Here is an 18,622-nt window from a genome sequence, read left to right as displayed (position 1 = left end):
GTGCTTTTGTTATCTAGTCATTTCGAGATACATTATAGGTTGTTTTAACCAATAGTTACCCAACTGTGCTGAAGAAGAATCAAAAGTAATTATTCTACTCTGTGTTCTATTGCTCCTTAATTAATTTCTTTCTGTCCCTCTTCCCTCTGCCTGTTCCAGTTCTAGTGATGACTGTTCCATTTGTTCTTCTGCAAGGTTCACTTACTAGTTTCTACAAATGAATGAGAACGAGTGATATTTGTCTATCTCTGTCTGACCTGAGTCACATAAACTAATGACCTCCAGGTCCACACATGTTGCTATAAATAGCAGTATTTAATTCTTTCTTATGACTGAATATTATCCCATTGTGTAAATATGCCACATTTTCTTTATCCATTCAGCTACTGAAGGGCATCTTGGTTGACTCTATCTTTGGGCTATTGTGAATAGTGCTATCATAACAAGGTAGTTCACATATTTTCCTGATGTAATGATTTCATCTCTGTTGACTATGGACACCTACTAGTGGAACTTCTGGATCCTATGGCAATTCTATTTTTTATTTTTCTGAGAAATATCCATACTGTTTTCCAAAATGGCTATATTAATTTACATTCTAACCAATATTGTTATAATTTCCCTTTTTGTTTGTTTGTTTGTTTCTGCATCCACACCAGCATGTGTTATTTATTTGTAGTATTGGGGATTTCACTCAGGAGCACTCTAGCACAGATGGACATCTTCATTACTTTTTTTTTTTTTTTTAAATACAGGGTCTCGCTTGGTTGCCAAGGCTGACTTCAAACTTTCAATCCTCCAGCTTCAACTTCAGAGTAGCTGGGATTTTTAGGACTGCTCCACTAAACCAAATTACTTTTTGTCTTTTTGATACTCTTCACTCTAACCAGGGTGAGATTTCATTGTCTTATTGATTTGCATTTCTCTGACAATTAGTTCTTTAGACCATTTTTTTCCTACTTTAATTTTTTTTTAGGTTTTCTTGTTTGTTTTCAACTTTTTGAGTTTCACATATAGTTTGGATACCAATCCCTTTTTCAGATGAGCAGTTTGCAAATATTTTCTCCCATTCTGTAGTTTGCTTATTAATTCTGTTAATAATTTTCTTTACTGTGCAGAAGTGTCTTAGGTTGATAGAGGAAGCGGCTTTTAATTTACACCCATTGATTGAGAAGTAAAGTTCAGATTAAGTTTATAAATCCTAATTACAAGACAAGCATTTGTAAATTAGATCAAGGACCAACAGCTTATATTTTCTGTTTCTTTTCTTCAGGTTTCTTCTCTTGCATCTATACTGCATTCAAGTAATGTGACTCAAGGGCATTGTTATTTGGTCACATGTTTTTCTTGATACTGCTCTGCCGCAGTCTGGCTGGGCATAATTCAGGAGCCACCTGTCCAAAGAAACGAACTTTATTTTTAGAAAACACACACACCACCACCACCACCACCACACAGCTCTTCAGGAAAACCCTCAGAGCCCAACTGCCACCACCTGCTTCCCACAAGCCTCTCAACCTCCCCCACTCCTCCTGCTCTTGAGGCTGATTGGCTGGGTCACATGGGCGGAGCCAAAAAAAGTCCCTCAATGAGCAGCTCTGTGGTCTGAAAGGGCAGGGAAATAGCCCAATGAGCATCATCGCAGAGGAGCCAATCAGTTGGCAGCTAGAAGTTTGCTGGGGCGCTGTGAGCCAATCATCAGCTGGCAGCTGGAAATTTGCTGGCAGCTGGAAGTTTGCTGGGGCCCCTTTGGCTGTGGCTCTCAACACTGCTCCAAGGTGGAACCCCTGCTTAAAAAATGCAGTAGACCACTTTGATGCTATCCATATAATACAAGCAAGCAAAAATCCCATCAGTCTCAATTGACAAGATAACCAGGCGGTTATTTCAACAATTTTCTCTTCTCACTATAAAATTGAACAAAGCTAGGTCTTTATTTACTCCTTCTGCTTCTTTTTTATAACACCATTTAAACTAAAAATTGTTTGTATCTAATGCAAGTTAATAAGTACCGTACACCCAGAGAGGCTTGGAGCTTCAGATCATGCTATTCTGTCAACCAAAGCCTGCAGCTTCTGTGTAGTCTCTCATGGAAGCCTTTGCTTGGGATTCTGAACTTCACACCCCTCTCATTTTCTCCCTAATCCTTTTCGGACCTGAGAGAAAGGCATCTAAGCCTGCTCCCTGAAAAGTCATTCTCGATAAAATATGAATTAGCTCTTCAAACAGTATCTCTTTTATGGATTGATGTCTTAACAGGTGGTCAAAAATTCAATGTAGAAACTCAAGTCCCTTGGTTACTAGAAAAGAATTTGGGGAGAAGCATATGGTAGGCTACTTTCCCTCCTGTTTGTTTATTTTTTTTTCTCTCTCTCTCTTATCCTGGACTCTTAAAATAAAAAGCTGAGCTCCTGGACAAAAGCAACCCAAAACTTATCCAAACTCCCCCAACCCCATGCTGGTTATTTTCCTTTTTGGGATGGGGGCACTGAACCATTGAACCCAAGAGCACTTAACCACTGAACCACATCCCCAGATCTTCTTAAGTTTTATTTTGAAACAGGGTCTTGCTGCTTGCTTAGTACCTCACTAAGTTGCTTAGGCTGGCTTCAAAGCTGGGTTCCTCCTGCCTCAGCCTCCAGAGCTGCTAGGATTAAAAGCATTCACGACCAATGTCCAGTTCCCATGCTGTTTTCATTCCTTTTTCCCCCCCATGGGCACCTAAACAAGGGCACTGGGAATGCCAGAATCTTCTAGGAAAAACTTATGGTTAAGATATTTTGGCTTACTATATAATGCAGTATCATAAGGACATTGGCAGATACCTTAACAAGAGAAAATGCCCAAGGCATAAGGATAAGTACAGTAAGCATGATATAATGTGGTGTGTCTTCATAAATACATACTCTTGTGTTTTTATATAAGAAGATTATATAGAAATGTACAAATTTTGAGACAAGCACACATGCATTAAGGAAATGAAACTATCTGTGGTAGTGAAATTGCAGGTAACTTTTTGATAGCTATTCTTTGTCCTAATCTTCTGCAGTTTTCCAATTTATATAGCTCACAATTTCAATTTTACAATTAGGGAAAGTAATCTTTTTACATGATATGTTGTATTAACTAGTTTTTTTTTTTTTTTTTTTTGCTTTTCCCCTCCACAGGAAAAAAAAAATGTGTGAATCGAATAGGAGTGTCTCTCAACTGCATTAATCCCTCAGAGGGGAAAAACATCTCAAAATCAAAAAGCCTCTTCCCAGCCTTTACAGCACCAAAAAGAAAGATGCTCAAGGAGCTGAGGTCGAGGAGCATGTGCGTGCTGCTGTGCACAGACTTGTCCCCAAGGGGGTAATTCAGAGGACACTCAGCCTGAGAACATGCAACACAGATGTCCTGTTTTCTTAGACTGTCTGCAACATTTAAATACACTTGGCAGTCTAAGCACATAGATTCTTTCTGAAGGAGGTTTTCTGCTGAAGGTTATGCTATGCTTTCCATTAAAACATAAATCCGTTGGCTGTTTGTTAAGCTTCCTGTACAATGAAATCAAAGAGGTCGTCAATGTATATGGTTCTCCAGAAAATGTAAACTGGCTTCCCCAACCCAATAGGAATGGATTAAATAATGCAAGCGGTTTTGCACATGCTCTGTACACACATCATCTCTCTTTGAAAAGGAAATTTTGACTGGAATACTTCTCATTGCACCTGCCAACTTCCTCTCTTCTCCTAAAAACACAAATTCCCATTGCACATCGAAGAATAAGCAATGACTCTAAAGTGCTCAGAATATGTTTATAATAATTGATATTTCATTCTCTGGTGCCAGGGCTGCACGGATGGAATAGTTTATGGAGAAGGCTCAGGCTTGTGCTTTTGTCCCTTTGGTATCCTGCCCAGACTAAGCATTCCCACAGTCAGTAAGGGCCCAATGCAACCAGAACGCACAGGAGACTGCACCCCACAGGACACAGGAGTGCCAGAGGCTTCTGCAATGTATCACAATATCCAAGCTCTCTTTAGGGAGATAAAAAATATAATACAGCAAATGCCTGAGGGGGAAAACATTTGTTTTTCTAAGGAAATCAGATCTATATTGATAAGAGCAGCCTGAATGGAGAATAGAATCAGAACTTAGCATACATCTAAATCTCCTTACAGTATTTACATTTATTGGTATAAATTCTTTCTTCTCTCTACCAAATTTTTCTCCATAGTTATATTTTGCATCAGAATGGGGTTTTGATTAAGCTAATATTTTAATAAAGTGCTTTTATGTAGACTTTCCATGTCATTTGAAAAAATGAACTATAAGACAGTCACTTCTTTAAGTAGTTTTACCACAATTAAGATTATAATCTTACTGATGAAAGAGAATAAAACATGCAAAAGTCAAAATGATCCTTCAGTAATATGAAAGCTAGTATCCAATATCAATTTTTTTCTTTAAATAGGGGAATATTGAAGGATGGAGATTTTTTATCATTATATGACTGTTTTATTATTTTATGAACCTAACTTTATTAATTAAAATATATTTTGTAGAAATTGTAAAGTTTCTTGTGGAAATATTTTACTCCAAATATAAGTTATAAATATTTCAGAACAAAAATTAACATTTGGGAGTAACCCTTATAATGTAGTTAATGGCCAATTAGCTATTACACATTGATAGTTAATTGTTAATAGAAAATTGTTAATTTTCTACGACCTTTGCTTTCTTACCTTCCCCTTTTGTACCTCTCCTTACATCCTTACACTGCAATGTTTTGACCAAATCAAAGAAAAAATAGAAGATTCGCCCCGAATACCATGAATTAAAAATCAAAGTGCCCAATTCTTATCCTTTAAAGGTATATACAGTTACTACCCCTAGAGAGTTCTAAAGCAGCCCTTGGAATAGGAAGTGAACAAACAAGATCAAGAATGAGCATGACATTTGTTATGTCTATTTCTCCATACTGGACAATGCATGATGTATCTCCCACCAAGACATCTCAGCTTTCTGATTTCAAGGGCCTGTTTTTGCACAAATGCCAGTGTTTTCAAGTAACAACCTATGGAAATACAATCATATGGATCTATGGACTGTGTATCTTAAGCACAGTTAGAACCTGAGCTCCACTTTCAAAATCAATCCCTATCCCTAATATTAGTTTCTAGTATTAATGCTTCCTCTGCTCAAAGCTAGTTCACTGGGCCATACCAAGATGGCCCTGTTGCCAACTCTGATCTCACTAGTGCTCATTCCACTTCCAATGATCTAATTTCATTATCTTATATTTGTCCACCAGTCTTTTTCTCCAGGTTACTCAACCAAGCCTGAATACATACCTAAATAATTTAACAGTCCAGCCAATTATATTGTGCTATGAAATCTAATTCTTGGATTTCAAGCCTTTGTGACAGGGCATTTCCCAGTACACAGTGTTAAACAAAGGAGAAGAATAGCCAGAAAAATAGAGGCCAGTTATTAGGGGAGGGATGGACATTAAGTAGCTGTCATGGGAGGTTATCTGAAAAATGATGACTGATGTTGTATAGCAGGAAATGTCCTTTAGCAAAGGCAGAACAAGCCAATGCAAGAGTCTGAGAACAGGCATTATATGAAACTAGGATTGATTTGACCCATCATGAATTTCAAAAATTAGATGTAAAATTATTAAAGTTTGAGGAGGTATAAAACCTCTTGACAAAGGATCACCTTTTTTCCTATCACGCAATTGTATGTTATAGAAGAATAGCCATGATATTGACAATAGGCCATTAGTGCAAACCAGTATAGTTACTTGTACTCTGTGAATTTCAACCAAGTCAGTTTTTTCCATTAATACTTTACAAAATTAAATGGATAAAGCTAAGGTTGCTTGAAGTTTTACTCCTCTTATAAGTAATTTAAAAAATTGACCATTTTTATTTTTTAATACTCTAAGTTGTTGATACTAGCTTAGGGCTTTTATCTTTCTTCATTTAATCTATTAATTTTACAGGTATGTTTTAGCTATGTGGCAGTGCCAGTCACTGGTAATGTAAAAGTAAACAAAAGGCAGTTTTCCATTTTCAAGATTCAACTAGTCCAATGGGAAACAGACATTAATCAAATACAGCAAAATATCATTGGAAATTTTGTCTAGTCCTATGATCACTAATAATAATCTTCCTTGAGGATTTGATTTGTGCCAGACTCTAGTATAAATACTTCAACAGTATTACCTCATTTAATCCTCAGTACCACCTTCTGAGGGTATCCAATTATTATGTTCTTTTTATAGTTAAGGTAGTGGAGGCTGGAGAGATTGAACAATGTAGTTAAATATCTAAGAATCAAATAGCAGAACCAATATTGACTCCAGGAAATTTGACTTTAAAGAAAGTATCTATTAGTATATTTTTTTAAGCATGCTATCTCAATGTATTAGTCAGCTCTCACTATTGTTATGATCTGAGTTAATCAATACAAGTAATAAGTTATAGGTTATAGATCAGGAAATATAGATTAATGAAGTAATAGAGATAATAGGATTATAAAATAAGTATTATAGATTTATTGGTCTTAAGTTACTTTAGTTTGCCCTAGTTATAAGGCAGAAGAAGCAACTGTTAGAAGAAGTAACAGTACAATATGGCTGGGGATGTGGCTCAAGCGGTAGCACCCTCGCCCGGCATGCATGCGGCCCGGGTTCGATCCTCAGCATCACATACTGCTGAGGGCCATTGCCCAGCCAAGACTTCGGCAACATACAAACAAAGATGTTGTGTCCGCCAAAAACTAAAAAATAAATATTAAAAAAATTCTCTCTCTCTCTCTCTCTCTCTCTCTCTCTTTAAAAACAAAGGAAAAAAGAAATAACAGTACAATAATGTAATATAGCAGTAAGACATAGGATTTAAAGTTGTTATGAATAAGAAATAGACAATATAAGATGATAAGTGTGTGCCCATAGGTTACAAATAAGTATAGGTTAAGATACAGGTAAGTATAAGTGAATAGAACAATAGTTAAATATAAGAAATAGCTATAGAAGTAAGTATAGCCATAGTGACTCCATCTTTATGGTTCCCATGTAAAACTGTTATATGAGCTATTTTTAAGATGATAAAAACATAGGTTTATCTGTGCTTTGTGAACCCACCTGCACTTTGTGTGCCCACAACTGTAAAGCCCGCAGTGTGTGGTTGTCTGTACTTGTTCTGCTAACTGCATTCTTAGCCCTGTACTCTGTTTGCTTGCAATGTTGCAAAATTCCATAGGAAGGGGTTTTCTTCCTTAAATATTGAAACCACAGGCAGCCTGACGTGCTTCTTTCAGAAAGCCACTTGAAATCTGTGAGAAGCATCCCTGGCCAGGAAAAGATAGATGAAATAAAAGTATTTGATTTGTTTCAAATTCAGACTTAAGGTGTTTTCTGAGTGGTCGCTCCATAACACTATGGTATGCTGAATTGACAATTATACACTATGTTTCAGTGGCTTGTGATAAAAAAAAGTTTATTTATTTACTGCTCAAGTTAATATACCATATGAGTCAACAGCTTCATGTCCTTCTTTCTGGAATACAGGCCCCAAAAGTGCTCCTTTCTTAGCTGTATCAGTTTTAAAGTCCTTAAAGTCCTCATATGGACATGATATAATTACTTCCACTTACATATAATTTTTTTTTGTATAAAGTAAGGCTCAAGATGAAATTTGACATCAATGGGGTTGAAAACATTCTACTGTGTAAATAGTCAGCAGAGGCAGGTTTTTCCAGAATGAGTCTAGAAGGCAGAATATATTTTGAAGAAATAATAAATATGATCTGGGGTAGACATGTGAAAGGGGTTCTGGGAGTAGTGGGAAATCTGGGGTAGCCGCCTCACTAGTGTTCTCACGGAGGAGAGATGGTTAGCTAAAGACTGTGATGCACTGAGAACATCCCCTGTGGTGGGAACAGCAGGTACAGATATTATGAGATGTTTGCTTGTCTTGGAGAACAAAAAGCACTTGATAGAAAGAAAGGCAGAGATGGGGAGACAGCTCTTGTGGGCTTCTTTAAGAATTTAGGTATTTATCCGAAAGGGGAACTACTCGATTATTTTAAGCAAAGGGAGTGAGATAATCATTCCCTTGTAATACTGGCTGCTTTACAAAAGAATCATTCTATCTGAGCTTCACTAACTTAGCTATCTCCTCAACCCCCAGATTCTCTGAATAGCGTTGTGTCAACTGTTTAAGAAAGGAAAATGGAACTGTATTTTCTTTTAAGCTACTCCTGGAAGAGCTCACTATCAGATCCAGGGAAGTAAAATGAGCTGGAGCAGTTACTTCCTCCCTCACCCTCCCAGGGAGCAATCTATACTCTTGTCATCTTCATGGTTCAGGTTCTCTCTGTTCAGGAAGCCTTGTGTAGTAGTGTGTGTGTGTGTGTGTGTGTGTGTGTGTGTGTGTGTGATCTTCCTAACAGATTGAAGGGCAAAGGGAGCCAATGCTGACAGCAAGTCTGTGCTGAAGCCCTTTGCCCTTTATCTTAAGAAGGAAGCTCAGCGGGGAATTGTAGCAGGTTGGGATTGGGAATATGTGCAAATTACCTCTAAATAGAGCATTCAATTTGGGAAAAGGTGCAGCATGTACTTTAGATGTTTTCAGCAGAAATAAATGCCCCCACCCGGTTGTCGTGGCAACCATCATTACACTCTGATGTGCACTCAGGTCTGCCTTCAGCATTCTACAGGGAGTTGTGCTGACCCCAAAAGGGTGTGAGGCTTATCCTAGCCTGACGTCCTGCTATAGGTAATGTAGGGCAGTTTTGACTCCAACTGTTGCCATCAATTGCCAGATGTTGGTCAATTAAGAGAAAACAAACAAACAAAACGAAAAGCACCCACCATATGTTCTCACTAGTTCAGATGCTGGAAAAGCTATCAGTCAACACTTCTCTCTGCCTTGGAAAGCACACTGTATTTGTAAGGGTACTGCCAGTTTCTATAACTACTAAGCATCCAAATTCCAAATTCTACTCCATGTTATGTGACCAGAAGTGGCCCAGTGTGACTGATCATCTTCTGAGTGGGTTATTCAGGGAAGCTGCTTCTTGATAAAATTCTTTATTTGTCTGTTATGCTCTAAAGCCCTGTCATTCACATAAGATGAAGAAAAAGCATGAAGTGCTCACAACTGAGGGGTTTCTTGGAGCAGGTGTGGAAGGGTACACTTCAACTTCTGCTCACACTCCATATGCCATGAGCTACAACCAGCCTTGTGGCAACACCAAAATAATAGAACAACTGAGAAGCAGTGTACTGTGAATATAGGAAACAGAAAAAAAAAAAAACAAATTTGGAGAACAGGAACATCTCTACCATGTAGGCTAACTCTTTAATCTTAAAATTTAGGGGTACAATAGTAATTTGGTTATATGTAATTTATTAACATTGAAAACAATATTAAGGGAATAAGATTTTCACAAACAATCAATTTCCTTTTGCAATGAAATTTACTAAAGCTATTCTTTGGGTGGATCTAGTTCTTACTATTGTAAATACGTTCAGTTAGTTTGTTTTCCTTGTTTACATAACACAACATGATTCCTAATTTCTGGTATCCGGATTGAGAGGACAGAGTCTGAGTATAACTTTTAATCATCAGAAAAAGAAATAAACATGATTCAATATTAAAGGATGAGGTTGTGACATCCTTTCTGAGAGTTTATAATGGATTACAAATGAAACATGCTCAACTGCCAATACTTTCTAAGTTAAAATTGGTTCTTTAATTAAACATTGAACATTAAGAGCCCATTAAACTTTGGAACATTGTGAACTTTAGGTAGTTAAGGCCTAAGTTAATTAAAATTCTTACTTTCCCCATTCTTACCACAATATTGACCATCAGATTTACATGCATGGGAGGTTGAGGAGGAAGTGAATGTTCTTCTCTGCACCATGATCTTGAACAGTTTTCCTTGAAAAAAATCACTTAAAATTACATTAATGATAAGTGGATATTATTTTTCTCAATATCCATCACCTAAGTATTTTTTTCCAACACATTTATTTTTTAAATGGCTATTCTGTTCAAGTGCTCTATCAGGTAATGGGAAAATAGCAATAAATAAATGGACTCATCCCTGACCTTGCAAAGTTTATATTATTTAGAGGCAGAAAGATATTACACAAAGAAAAAAAAACACGCACAGTTAATTAACAACTCTTTGATACTCATTATAAGGAACCAGACTGCAGTGTATGCATAGAATTGGGAAAACAGCCACAGTCTGTGTCAGTAGCAGTGACCTGTAAGAAAAGGTCAAATTAGTTGCAAAGAGCATTTGAGGCTATGGTGGAACAAAGGCTTGTTGGTTCAGAGCAACAGAACAGAGCAACGTGGTGAGGAAGAGGGAACTGGACCCAAGAAAAACAAGGGAACATTAGATAAATCCACACCATGCAGGGTTTCGGTCTTGCTTCTGAAGGCGGTGTGGGGCAGCCTGTCAGTTATAACTTGGAAAGATGTCCCGTGGTTGTTCTTTAGCTAATGCAATAGAAGGGTACCCAGGAGGAGGCAGTTACTTTTCTTCAGATAAAAAAATTGACCAAAATAAATGCTGAAAGTTTACTGGCAAAGAAGAAAGGAGGCAAAGGAGAGAGAGAGAGATAAAGGGTAGAAGGCAGGTCTGATGATCATAGATAATGATGTAGGAAGCAGACAGACATAGAAGTGAAGGACAAAGGTGAACAATCAGGGAGTAACCCTCAGGCTGGCCTCACCTCTTTCCTTGTTAGCACACGGGGTTTACCTTACCTCCAGTGCCAAACTGCTTCTAAAAACCAACTCTGTAGGCTTTAAACCATGCTTTCTTGTTGACTCCCAAAATATGCAAATTGAGGACAAAGTTGGCTTTCTCTGGTCCTCATCTCTCCCTTCAGGGTTCCCCTGGCTCACCTACTCAGGTGCTTTAATAGGTCAGACCTGTAATAGGAAATGGGCTCCATCCTGGGGATAAAGGAGAAGGACAGTCAGGGTTTCTTCAGTCATTGGTTTTACAGACCAGAGGGTCTCCAGGCTGCCTCTACTGAGACAATCTCATCCAGTTATCATTCCTTCCTGCATTTCATTCCAGGCCAGTTATGACATTTGAAATGAACAAAGTGTGCGTGCTTGGGACCCATCAATTACTTTCAACAAATTAACTAGGGAGGAAAGTTGAAATCCAGGAGTGACTGAACCAATCAGGAAGAACACCCACGTTACTCACCAAATGCACTGTATAAAAGTGCTTACCTTCAACTGTATGGAATTTTAAAAGCCACATAGCTGTCATGGCATGTCAAAACATCCTGGTGCCTTCAATATTTTAGGTGGAAGCATCAACTCCGTGGACTCTGATGATGAAAGTCCAGAGAACTCTCTCTCTCTGAGCACTATCCAACTTCTTTCCTTTCTCTTCAAACTCTCCATTCTCAGATATTCCTCTTCTATAATTTCACTCCACAATGAAATTCCCTAAAACAATCTAACATAGTCTTCCTTACATCATCAATTCTCAAGACAATAGTTTTTATTTTCATTGTATAATTCTTACCTACCAGTGTCTAGTTTGTCAGTTACAATCTGATTTAGTCCTTCTCATTAGCCACTGTAAATAGCTCAGATCAATAGTGACCCCTAATTACAAAATATACTGGGCAATTTTAATTCGTATTTTACTTGATCTTTCTGCTGACTTGATAAACTTGGCCTCTGCCTCCTTAGTGAGTTAGTAAAACACTTCTTTTTAGCAGCACCAATTTTTTAGAAACACTGATTGGTTCTCTATCTCATTTAATGGCTCCTTTCTTTTGGACAATTCATAAAGCATTTATTGCTCTTAGGGTCTCATTTTTTTTCCATATACTTTTTTAACTTCTTAGTCCCCATTGATATTTTGAAACATGATTGATGATTCATGTATGTAATTTTGACTCTCAAATTGTCATCTTCAATTTCCACTTCTCTACAGAGTTCCAAATTTATGCACACAGATTTGTATTAGACCTATCTTTCAATCACTTAATAATAAAGCCTAGCCAGGAGTCATGGCCTATACCTGTAATCTCAGTGGCTCAGGAGATTGAGGCAGGAGGATAGCCTCATAGCCTCAGCAATTTAGCAAGCCTTTAAGCAATTTAGCGAGATGTCAAAATGTAAAAAAAAAAAAAAAAAAAAAAAAAAAAGGACAGAGGATGTGGCTCAGTGGTTAAGCACCCCTGGGTTCTGGGTTCAATCCCTGGCACCAAAAGCAAAACAAACAAAAATATTAATAAAGCCCAAACTGACCTCAGCTTACTCTATATCATGTTCACAGATTCATCATTTACAAATACACCTACTGAAAAAAAAAAAAACTCAGCTCTCCATTTTCTATGGTCCACATCTAATTGGTTGATAAGCATCATTGATTTTATCTCCTAAATATCACCAAGTCTCTTTGCTGTTTTCTGGGCTTCAGCTTTATCAGTACCTCTTCATCTTTTCCTGGATGGTTCCAACAACCTCTAATTGGCCCCAGTCTTCTGTGGCTTGTTCTTGCTTTCAGGATAAATTCTAAGCTATTTGATGTGGCAGACACACTTCACTGTCTGGCTTAATCTATCTTTTCTTTCTCTTCTCCGGGCACAGACTCTACCAGTTTCTTTGGTTTGTAACAAGAATCGCAATTTAAATTCTTAGACAAATATCATTTTCTTGCTCTAGGAAGCCTTTCTTGCTTGTTTCTTGGGGCAGTCATCCTTCTTTTCCTTTTAGTGCCCACAGCTCTGTGTGTAATTTTCTTTTATAACACTTAGTGCACTATAATGAGCAGCCTCCATGTTTGTCTCCTATCATGCATTTTGGAATTATGTAAAATGTTTCATTCATATTTGCATTCCTAGTACCTAGCACAGCCTAAAGCTGAATTATGTGATTTATTGAGAACGAAAGCAATGTAGATAAACAAATGAATGAAAAATATGAGGGCTGCATTGATCATCTGTGGTCTATTATTCTATGATGTAAAGTGTTAAGGAATTTTAATTATGCTGTTTGCTTACATTATTGCAAATTTGAAAATAATTCCAAAATAAAAATGTCTTAATTCTCAATTAAGACTATGTTTCAATACTTCAGACATTAATAACTCTTCTTTTACTGTTCAGAAATCCCTTCTTTGTGTTTCATAGAAAGTCTCTAAGAATCAGAGATCCATGACAAGGATAATTTTGAAAGTGAAAACTATGGCTTCTTATATGGTTACTGGGAGTAAAAGTAAACATGAATTTTTTCTGAAAAAAAAAATTGGCAATATATTTTGACAGTCCTTAAAAAGTTCATGCCAATTCACCCAGAAATTTTATATCTAGAAATTGACCCTAAGGACCTAATCAAATAGCATAGAAATATTCAGGTAGAAGAATTTATAACAATGTTACTGCATTATCAAATCTGATAAAGGGATTAGAGGGCAAGTCAGAAAAGATGATACATTCATTACAGAAAATACCATACAGTCATTTATGTTGAAATTTTAGGAGAGGAGAAGGCTGGGCTCTTCAAACATAAATAAAACAATCATTGTCCCTGATCTTATGGGTCTTAGAATTCAGTGAAAGAAGGTAAATTCTAGTCACTGACAATAAAGAAAGACTAAATTAATCATTATTTACTTAGTTGCTTACCAGCAAAGTGGGATCTATAAAAATAAACAGACTGTGATCTCACATCTCTTTAAAAATGTTTATTCAGTTTTGGAAATATGTGTGTGTGTGTTTATATATTATATATGGAAAAGGTACAAGAATACAGATAATGATTTATAATTATGGAGATACTCATGAGTTGCACTTAATCATATTTTGATTTTATAATCTAGAAAGACAGCTGTTGGTAGAGTATCAGAGAAACATGGTCCATGAAACTACACTAAGTATTATTTGGATGCTGCCTACAAAGCTCACAGCACTTGGTACACACTGTTGCTACTCCCTACAGTAGCCTAATCTGACTGCTTCATAAGATGTTGATACCAGGGCATTCTGTTGTTTTGGGTATTAGCATTGTGATGAGGTTTATTAAAAAATTTCTAACGTGGGTCTCCTCCAAATTTAGGAAATGGAAATGATAAAAAAAAAGGGAGATTCATATCTCTAGGAGACTGGTTAAATATTGTGTGTATATATGATCACTCTTGTGACGGAATTAAAAAATAGAGCTGTACATGATGGTGTTACAGATCTTGGAGATACATTATTATGTTCGGCTGGAGAGAGACAGCAAGGAACACTTCATGGGTACGTGTGCAGTGAAGGTTGCAAATTGTCCACTTAGTATCTGTAGCTTCCTTCTGTTTTCTTAACAGAATCCAAGTTGTTTTGAGGAATTCACATTTTTTTTTTCCGTGACTCACATGTGTTGCCATAGAAAGGGACCCACCCACCCAAGACTCTGCAAATCCATCTTTCTTGCCCATGAGTGGTTCGGAAAGTGACCCAGAAAAAATCCACTCTGCTACCAGAAAAAAAAAAAAAAAAAAAAAAAAAAACAACTTTCTGGGGCCTTCTAGGAGTGTTCTTCTCCCTATTCTGGAGGGTTTCTGAAAGTGGCTTTCACTTTTTCAGGGTGCTGCTGTATGTTAAAGCTGAATTCACAGAGCAAAAAAGCTTAACAGAAAATCACAAGGAAACGGAGCTAAAGGCACTGCATTAGATCATCCTCAAATACTACCTTTGTCTAAGATTTTAGGTACGTGAGCCAATAAATTGTCTTAGTGCACCAACTAGCTTCTTTTGTACTTGCATACTAAAACACCCTGAGGTTTTAGATGTGGATATAGGGTATTAGCTCATTAATTAATTGACTACAAATCAGGAGAACACATATCAATTAAGAAAAGAAGTATGGAAAAGGTGGGATTGTGAGTGGGGAAAGGAGTCCTTCACTTTTTCTCCTATATACTTCTTTATGAAAACCTAATGGTTATGTATTGCTTTGTGTTTAAATGAAGATATTAGGAACATTTATGAAATATTTTTCAATATTATAGGTCTTAACTTTTTCCTTGGAAAATGACATCACTATATCTTTTATTTCTAGTAAAATTGTTGATGAATCTACCAGAGAATCTAGATGGGTGAATATTTTGAGTTTGCCAAGTTGGCACCATGTCATGTTAGAAAAGAGTCAGCAGCCAATGCCAGGTGACTTGGGTTTCTATTGTGTAGAGCACAGAATCTGATATCTCTCATCTATGGAGAGATAAGTATAAACACTGACATCTATTCTACAAATATTCCAACCTTCTCCAAATCTTTTAGATTCATACTTTTTTATCCACAAATGAAATAGTTTATGTTGAATACTGACTAACGTCAAGGAAATGGATAAGATGAATTGGTATTATTTTCAGTCATTCCAGAAGTTCATTGTGGCAGCTAAAGGATGATGCGGGGCGGGGGGCAGTCCATTAAAACAGTGTATTTCATTAATTCATTTCTTTTCAGGCAAATGCTTTGCATTGACCTTTGAAATAAAAATGTTCAAAAAAAGTAACTGGAATGTTTTACCCTATTAACTCTATTGTTTGGTAGTTTTCTAATCTCATCACCATAATGAGAGTTTCTTTCATCAGCTCAAAAATATATTAAAAAATTATTTTAAGAATTAATTCCACTTGTTTTCTTTTTTTCTAATTTATTCTAAGTTCTTTAGCAAGACAGGCAGTAAATCCTGGAATCGACAAGGTTAACCCTGTGTTAAAGGATAAACTTGTTCACTTTCTTTATTATCATATTTTTGCTCAGGATAAATCCAATTAAAAAATATTTTACATTAGCAGAAAATATTAACATATTCCAGTTGTATTTTATCCTCCTGTGTTATTTTATCATACACAAAAGCATGCACATACAGTTGATTAATTATCCAAATAAATTCTGACTATAATGTAATTAACTTCTTTGTTGGCTATTTGTTTTTAATTTGCACAAAATAATGGGTGCTAATGATTACTTATTAGATAATATTTTATAATCCTCAGCTATCTCTTTCATACACTTTTTTCTTAGAAATTGAATATTCTTAAAAAATTGTTCTAAGGAAATAGTCTCCAATGCACAGACAATGAACAGAAAATCTTAAGATACTAATTATTTTTTCTAATTAGTTACCTAATTATATGGCCAGTCAATCTCAGATTTTATTAGAAAATGAGATTCATTCAATAGTATGATCCCCCTACTCCTTGACCTCATATTTTCTGATGTATTATTTAAATTATTTTCTTACAAAGAAGAATAGATGAAGTTAAAATGTGTCCAGACATTTGCAAGTATTACTAAAATGTGCTTGAAGTGAAAAAAATACAACTGTTTCAGTTAATAATATTCTTGTATTCATAATTAACGCTTGTCTTTCATAATAGCAGCACTGATAAGACAGTCAGATGATAGGAGCAGAATATTTTATGTGGACTCCATTTAAGTTTATAGATGATGCAAAAATGTCCCAGAAAATGATGAGAATGCTTGACGGAAAGATGGAATAGACTTAGGGAATAATATGATATCCTTTCATGAGATTACAATCTGGCTCATGCAGAACACACCCAGAGAGAGGGATGGCTGTACATCATCAGCAGGGCAAAAGGTCCAGGTCCTCAAGTGTCCAATATGGTGCCCAATGGCCAACAACGCCACAAGGCCAACGTTCCATCTGATCCCTCAGGAAGTTGAGATTGTCATTGTCAAATTGAATGGCACAGGATAAAGAAAGATCACATTCATCTGGATCATCCCAATTCCTTCTGAGACACTTATAGAAATGCTCTTTCAGGCAAATAATGAAGAAACACCAATGATACTAAAGGGAACTATAAATTTTAGTATGAATCATGGATTTCTAAAGCATTTCTCCCTTCAGTCCACCTTAGATATGAAACATCTACACAGCTAATGCAAATTTACAGGATTTATATCTACCTATGGTTATTGCTATTAAAAGCATATAACAATGCAGTTAGGATTTTCAAAATAATTATGAATTTTAAGGACCATACAGTGTACTACTCTATTTCCTTAAAGTTAGTAAAAGCGGCCATCTGTCTTTTTCCTAAATTAGTAAAAACAGCCACCTTATAATAACTAAAGGAATAGGTTATGCTAGACTCTCTTTAGTGGAAATTTCATTTAACCAGATGCTCATTCTCATCATTGTGCAAGTCATTTGTACCTTTAACAGCACTGATCTGTGTTCACCTACTCCTCAAAATGCTGATTCTCAATCTCTGTTTGCTTTCTTGATTTTGATGGGTGTCAGTCAGAGTAGATTTTAAACACCAAGTTCTTCGTAGAGGAAATTCTTAAATAGTCATGCTGTGTGCAATGCTAATTCTTTTGAAAGTTAAAAAAAAACTCACTGTGCTTTATATAACATGATCTATTTATACTCTGTCACCAAGGAGAGTCAGCTGCATTTATGTTCAGGGTGAATTGAACAGTTCATTTGCACCTTCTCATCCAATGGATGACTTCATGTTTACCCAACTCATGGACAACAATGAGTTAGATAATGAGAATTCTTCATAGGAAAAAAAAATGTTTTGAACTGAAACTCTGAAAGTTGTAACACCAAAATTCTGGAATCCATCTCTAGTATCAAATACAATATTAAGTTTCACCAGAGGATATTATCACATGACAACAGTTACTAAGAGACTATTGTAGTCTCATTCCCCAGCTACAAGCTTTCAAACTTCCTACAGTATGTCAACCACCTGGTAGTAACTAATAACACCCATGTGAGTTTTGCAACCAATAAGAAGTTCTTTGTCTCTATAACACATTCTTTAATTGTGAATATAATTTAAAAGTTGGGGTTGTAGCTCAGTGGTAGAGTGCTTGCCTCACATGTGTGGGGTACTGGGTTCAATTCTCAGCACTGCTATACATATGAATAAAATGAAGATCCATCAACAACTAAAAAATATTTTTTTTAAAAGTCTATTATTTAAGTCTCTTTCTTTCATGTGTAGAAACCACCAAAATATATCAACTGCTACTGTTATTTACAGCGCTTTCTTCTCTTGGGCTTCTCTTTGATTCTTGTACCTATTTATTATCTAGCATATGGTTTCTTTTAGTTTTTCTCATGATCCAGAGCTTATTGTATGTTACAGTGTGTGGAGCCCCTTATGTGCTATCTTTCAAAACATCTTCACAGTGACCTTTTACAGTAGGGACTAATGTCCTACAGATGTGAAAACTGAGATATGGAAAGCTAAGGAGCTTGCTAAGGTGATACAGCAAGTACATAGTGGAGAGTTGGTCTGAACTTCCGACATGCAGACTTCTTATAATCCTCACTTCTTTCCCTATTTTTACCCTCCAACCCCAATATGACCACAGAACCCAAGTCTTGCAAATCAAAGCCCGGAACAAAGAGAAGGCAGTGTCTACATGATGAAAGTCACTAACAGAATTCAAAATGAATTGATTTAAAGTTAGACTTTATTTCAATATTTTTCAACATTTCTACCTTTTCTGAATTTGCAAAGACACCAGGGTGCCACTGTCATATAGGTGGAAAATATGGTTCTCCTCAACCTGACAACTGAAAACCTTGTGTGCTGG

Source organism: Urocitellus parryii, chromosome 1 (assembly GCF_045843805.1).
Source record: "Urocitellus parryii isolate mUroPar1 chromosome 1, mUroPar1.hap1, whole genome shotgun sequence".
Taxonomy (NCBI): Eukaryota; Metazoa; Chordata; class Mammalia; order Rodentia; family Sciuridae; genus Urocitellus; species Urocitellus parryii.
This window is presented reverse-complemented; position numbering follows the sequence as displayed.